Source organism: Gorilla gorilla, chromosome 12, assembly GCF_029281585.2.
Source record: "Gorilla gorilla gorilla isolate KB3781 chromosome 12, NHGRI_mGorGor1-v2.1_pri, whole genome shotgun sequence".
Taxonomy (NCBI): domain Eukaryota; kingdom Metazoa; phylum Chordata; class Mammalia; order Primates; family Hominidae; genus Gorilla; species Gorilla gorilla.
The window spans coordinates 113,229,486-113,236,419 of NC_073236.2; the positions used below are offsets into that span (position 1 = coordinate 113,229,486).

At 50.3% G+C, this 6,934-nt stretch overlaps 1 pseudogene; it reads left to right on the top strand.

The window, feature by feature from the left end:
* The first annotated feature begins 3,953 nt into the window (after positions 1–3,953).
* On the top strand, positions 3,954–4,272 carry LOC109025676 (large ribosomal subunit protein eL37-like; annotated as a pseudogene).
* The last annotated feature ends 2,662 nt before the right edge of the window (positions 4,273–6,934 follow it).

Here is a 6,934-nt window from a genome sequence, read left to right on the forward strand (position 1 = left end):
CAGCACGTCAGGGAGATGGAGATCAGCTGGGAGTCAGTGCTCAGGCGGAAGGGCACGGTGCCTTCGGGAGATGGAAAAAGTGATGTCGTTAAGGAACAATGTGGGCCAAAGGAATGAGCTGTAACTTGCTGGATCCAAAAGAACAATTGGGAAAGTGGCTGCCAGAGGCCCACGGGTGTCTGACGATGGCCTGACACTGCCCTGGGGGAGGGACCGAGGCCCACCCCAGGGGCTGGAAGGGAATCACCCCATAGGTTCTGTGGTCCCTTTCTGTCCCCTAACACCATGCCAAGCAAACCTTCTGGTCTATTAATAAATATTTGATGAATTGAGTTAAGGCAGGACTCCTGGCCAAAGAACTGTGCCCTGCTTTCCCAGAGGAGATCTAAGGAGGCAGCACAAGGCTGAGGAAGGAGCTCAAGCTCTGGAGTCAGCACCTCTGGGTGGGGTCTCCCCCCACCCCTTTTTCTTAAAGTGGGGTTCCTGGCCCCATCTGCCTCAAGAGGATGGCAAGATGAAGGGAGATAAGGGAAGCTGCAGTCCTTACAGTAGGACTGGCATGCCACTGCCCTCTGTTCCCTCTTTTCTTGATAAGGGCTGGAAACCAACCCATGCCAGAGCCCAGGAAGGAAGCTAGCCTGAGGCTTAGATGATCTGCCTGGGTGACAGGGACTGCCAAGGGAGGAATCCTGACACCGATGGCCCCAGCTGCTGGGCTCTGGACCAGCATGCTGGGAGGAAGGAATTGACAAACAGAAGCAGGTTCCAGGCCTGTCAACTAGATTAATGAGGGACCTCACTAGCATCTAACCTGGGGTTGGGGGGTGGGCTGTGGAAGGACTGAGTTGATGAGAGGCAGGCAAGAGCCTTAGCAGGACTCAGAAGTCTAGAATCTTGAAATGAGCACCAAAGGGAACTTGCATGTGGTGCAGGAGGTCATCTGGGCTGAATTCCCATTTAACAGGTGACAGAACAGAGGCCCAGAGTGGGGAAGGGCAGAGGGCTAACATGATGATGGCGCCAACACTTGATTGAGCTCAAAACCCATTGCTGAGTTTCCTAATAAGAAAAATTGAGGCCTAGCAAAGGGATGATGGTATTCCAGGCAAAGGCCAGGGCCCTGGACTGGAGCAGATACTCGTGTTGACCTTGGGAATCTGGAGGAACTGGGACCTGCTTTTTTGTTGTAGTCAAAATTTCTGGGAACCCAATTAGCCCTGGGTGAGGGCGCCAGCTTACCTTGTGCTACCCTGGGGAGTCCAGCCTTCTGCAAAGGGGAATTCTCTCTCGGGATTTCTGGGGCCAGGAAGCTACTGAGTCTGATGGGCTGGGACCCCAGGAGGTAGTTGGTCTCCAGTGGCTTGACGTAGATTGGTGGGGACGACAGATGACCACACCAAGGCCTCTGTCCACCTACCAATGCTGACCTTAGAAATACACTCTCATGTTTGCCCCAAAACTCAGCAGCTGTAAGAGCATAGCCAGTGCAAATGTGGCCCCACAGCCACCCCCATTTTTCCAAGGAGGAAAGGTCACTCCAAGTTTCACCCACACAGTAGATGGGGAAGATGGGATTCCTGGCGAGTTCTCCACAACATTCTGCTCTCTGTGTATCTTCCCCCTCTCTCTGCTTACACCTCAGAGCCTCCCTCAGAGCTTATTGTCCTCTCTCAGCTGCCAGGTCAGGTCCCCCAACTTCAACTGTGACTCCTGCTTCTCATCTTCTGTGTCTGAGCCCTTTTGCTCTTGGGTTTGACAAACCACCCTTGGGAAGAGGGATAGAAAGGGAAGCCCCAGGCCTTTGTACGGAGGAAAACTGAGGCATGGAGCTGGCCTGAGTAGAGACCAGGTTCCAGGCATCCCTGTCCTCAGGTCCAATAAAAGAGGCCTAGAGCTTCAGAGATAGACCGAGGCCGAAAAACGCAGATCTGTCTTCTTAAGCTCCCAGCTGGGGCTGAGAACAACAAATCCTCTTTGAATAAAACAGAAAAGGGATTTAAAAAAAATCAAGACATTCACCTTCTGAAACTGGATCCCCCCACCCCCATATAGATTAACTGCTTTCCTAAGCATTTTTTTTTATTTCTATAAACATCTTAATTCATGTCGACATCGTGGCCATCTTGGATTACGGATGGATGGAGAGACAGATGATCTCATCTCAGCCACATATGTGTGCGCGCGCGCACACACACACACACACACACACAGCGTGCCCATGTGCATGCACACAGGGACCTGTGCACACGCCTGGAGCAGTAGGAAGAACAGCGGAAAAGAAGCTAAAGAGCTGGGCTTTATTTCCAGTTCTGCCACTGAACCCTGGACCTTAGCTTCCTCATCTGTAAAAGGGGTAGTTGGACCTGTCGATTTCTAAGATTCCTTCTCAGCTCGCTCTCTGGAGCTGCTCTGGCTATGTGGGCCAGTTCCTCTTGCTTACTTCCTTCTCCTCCTCCCCGCCTGCTCCTCCAGCTTCTCAAGGGCCCTGCCTGTTTCTCCCAGAAGCTCCCTGACAGCCTTCAGGCCTGGAACACCCAACTCATTGTGGGGTGGGGGGAAACAAGCACCCCAGCTTTAAGTGGGGCAGGGCTTTTCTGGTTATTTCAGCTCTGCTGTAAATGCAACGCCACATGTAAAGCACCCAGCGTGCTGCCTGAGCACATGGTAGGTGCCTCCCAAAGTCCATCCTTTTCCTTTTGCCTCCCTCTTTTTAGTTCACCTGGACCCCAATCCCCACCTGAGGTGAGGTGAAGAAGCCACATCCAATTTTATAGTTTCAGATCCCCTCAGTCTTATGTCACATGGCTCTGATCCAAACCCTCCAATTATTCCTATTGCTTTCAGGATGAAGACCTGGATCCTTGAAATTGCTTGCAAGACCCTTTTGGATCTGGCTCCTGCCTACCTCTCCAGCCCAGCTTCAAGTCCTCTATTCTGCCCTGCCTTAACCCTGGGCTTCCGGAGCCTTCTTTCAGGACCCAAACCCTCCATACTCCTTCCATCTCAGCCCCAACATAGACCCTTCTTCCACCAGCCTCACTCCTCTTCCCATCTGCTCACTTCTGCTCCTCTGATGGTCCCATCCCCAGGAAGTCCCCCATGACCCCAAAGAGGGTTACACCGCGTATATTCCCCCAGCTCTCACTCTCTTCCCCAGTGACGAAACACCATTATAATGGAAAGATCAGTTGCATCTTAAGGACTGGGTATCTGCCTTCCCGACTAGATCTCAGGCTCTAGGAGGGTAAGAGCAGGTCACTACGCCTGCTTTCTTCAACACTGCCACCCCAGCACTTGTTTAATGTCTGGTTCTTGATACATATTTGTTGAGTAAATAAATGAATGTCATTTAAAATTGCTCTCTTTAAACATATCTGAAACTGGGCTCAGCATCTTCCATGAAGTCCGGATATAAAATCCCCTAAAATAGCTTCACTCTTTTCTAGGTAGATATCTGACCTTCCCCAAAAGTCTCCCTCTTTTCCCTCCTGACTTCTTAAATTCTTAAAACCTCAAGTTTCTCTTTAAACCTATGTCTGATTTGCCAGTATCATCACCCCAATCAGGCATCAGAGTTTCCAGTTTCTTCCACCTTCTTCTGATAAGCCCAATCATTTCCACACCTTGATTGTGTTTTGATTTTTGAGGCTGCAGCCAGCTGCAGTTATTCTCAGCCCTTGATGGCACAGAAGAGGAGGGTAGTTGCGGGGTATCCCTGACTCAGCTACAACCAGCAGAGAGATGCTGATGTCCTCACTGGTCCTGGACCTCTGCTGGAGGTGGAGCTATTGCAGTGGTCTGGTCTGGCAGGAGCAGAGGTTATGGGAATCCCTATTTGACTCTCATTTTGGCCAATATACCTTAAAGTATGCTCATAGCACAAAGGTTCTTTGAGATGTTTTGCAAAAGAAAGAATCCTGTGCCTGCTCTCTGGTCTCGGCCACAGAAGCAAGATGACGAAGGGAACATCATCGTTTGGAAAGCGTTGCAATAAGACACACATTGTGCAGCTGCTGTGGCTGTAAGGCCTATCACCTTCAGAAGTTGACCTGTGGCAAATGTGGCTACCTCGCCAAGTGCGAGAGAAAGTATAACTGGAGTGCCAAGGCTAAAAGACGAAATACCACCCGGACCGGTTGAATAAGGCACCTAAAAATTATATACCACAGATTCAGGCATGGATTCCATGAAGGAACAACACCTAAACCCAAGAGGGCAGCTGTCGCAGCATCCAGTTCATTTTAAGAATTTCAATGATTAGTCATGCAATAAATGTTCTGGTTTAAAAAAAAAAAGAATCCTGTGCCCAAATACACTTAGAGAACTCAGTACCACCCAATTAGTTCTTAATTGCAAGCAATGGAAGCCGACTTTCCTAATTTAAGCTTAAAAAGGATTTATTCTAAAGATCTTGGGTAGCTCACAGAATCTCCTGTGGGGTCAGAAAAATCAAGGTCAGAGGCAAAGTAGCCAGGAGCAACACCCAAAGTCACATTGTATGATGGATCCTGGGAAGACCCTACTGCTGCGTAGACACCTTAGCTTGTGCCACTAGCTCCATCCACCCTGGGTGCTGCCTCTAGGACCACCATAGCCCCTGCCACCACAGCTGCTGCCACCTCCCTCACTGCTACACAATGGGCTCTGCATAGTCTCACTTTTCTGCATCACGAGTTTTGGATCCAAATCCTGGGGAAAATGCATGTGACTGGTGGAGGGAGGTCACCTGCCTCCCACCTAGCTGCAAGAGAGGCTGGGACAATGTGGATTGGCTTCATAGAGCTTCCATTCTGGGTTCAGCTTCTGGCTCAAAACATGGGGGCAAATCCTCAAACATGGGAAGGGAGAGCAGATGCTGGGTGGCCCGAAAGAATGACAAATGTTCTCTACACTGTGGCCCCTGAACACCTCCCTGGAGTTCTATGCAACACTCTAGGACAAAGTTTCTCAGTCTCAGCACTGTTGACATTTGGGCCTGGATACTTCTTTGGTATGGGGTGTCCTGTGCATTATAGGATGTTTAGCAGCATCCAGGCCTCTACCCATTAGATACCAGTAGTACCCTCCCAGTTGTGATAACTAAAAATGTCTAAATACATTGACAAGTGTCCCCTAGGGGACAAATTCACCCCTGCTTGAGAACCGCTGTCTAGAAGATCTGAAGGAAATTTGTAATACATTTGGGAATCAGGATGGGTTTGGCCTGATTTCCCAAATTTATTTGACCATGGAAAAACTTTTTTCTGTAACACAGGAAATGCTGGGCTGGTCAATGGGAAGCCGGCCGTAGGAGTGTCTTTGTCCATTCTTTGTTGCTTTAAAGAGAATACCTGAAACTGAGTCATTTATAAATAAAAGGAATTTTTTATTTTTTTGAGATGGAGTCTTGCTCTGTCACCCAGTCTGGAGTGCAGTAGTGCAATCTCGGCTCACTGCAACCTCTGCCTCCCGGTTTCAAGCCATTCTCCCTGCCTCAGCCTCCCAAGTAGCTGGGATTACAGACACCTTCCATCACACCTGGCTAATTTTTGTATTTTTGGTAGAGACGGGGTTTCATCATGTTGGCCAGAGTGGTTTCAAACTCCTGACCTCAGGTGATCCACCTGTCTCGGCCTCCCAAAGTGCTGGGATTACAGGTGTGAGCCACTGTGCCAGGCCAAGAAAAGGAATTAATTTCTTAAGCTATGAAGACTAAGAAGTCCAAGGCTGAGGGGCTGCTGAGGGTCTTCTTGCTGGTGGGGACTCTATGCAGAGTCCCTGGGTGGTACAGGGCATCACAGGGTGAGGGGCTGAGCGTACTAGCTCAGATCTCTCTTCTTCTTATAAGGCCACCAGTCCCACTCCCATGATAGCCCATTAATCCACTAACCCATTAATCTATTAATTCATGAATGGATTAGTCCATTCATGAGGGCAGAGCCCTCATGACCTAATCACCTCCTAAAGGCCCCACTTCTCAATACTGCCACATTGGGGATACAGTTTCCACATAAGTGTCAGAGGAAGGAAACATTCAAACCATAGCAAGGAGTTTCATGGGGGTGGGAGGTTGCACAGGCCAAATGGCACCCCAGATCTTCCTGCCATCACCTTCCCCACTAGCCCACCTCTCTGAATGGGCTGGAGTCTCCCTGAGGTCAGCTTTGTGGAGGCCCAGGCTCTGGGCAGTTGGTGATGATTCTAGGAAACATTTCCAGGGTCCAAGGGAGGAGCCCAGAGAATGTCATTCAGCGTGTTAAGTTGGTCTTCTCTCCTTGGCTGTGAACCTGCCCTGCAGGCACAGGTACCTCCCCAACCACCAGCCAGGAACACTGTCTTGGGAAAAAGTAGCATCCTGTGCCTGCCCACTGCGGCCTCCTGTGGCCCTCCTGCATGGCTTGACAGAGGCCCCACAAGACTCAGGCTCCAGCCCAGCTGGTCTCCCTCTGCAGGCCCAGCCTCTCAGGCTGTCCTCCCCACAGGTTCCAGATCAAGGCCCTTATTGCTGCCCAAGGAATGCTCGGGATGCAGGGTCAAATGTGTTGGCCCCAACCCAGGAAAAAGCCCTACCACTGTGATGCAGAATGAGGGGTTATAGGCTCCTAAAGTGTGGGCCCCAGCCTCCTGGCCTGGACTTTGGGAAGGAGCTGTTGGCGTTGCTGCCTCCAGGCTGGAATGACACAGCATGGGGATGCGTGTGTTGCTGGCACACTCAGCTGTCCATTCCAGGGACTTCTGTGAGCTGGCAGTGTCCCCACATGGATGGCCCAGCTCCCTCCTGCAGCTTTTTTTTTTTTTTTTTTTTTACATGGAGCCTTGCTCTGTTGCCCAGGCTGGAGTGCAGTAGCGTAATCTCGGCTCACTGCAACGTGATTCCCCTGCCTCAGCCTCCCAGGTAGCTGGGATTACAGGAGTGAACCACCACACCCGACTAATTTTTGTATTTTTAGTAGAA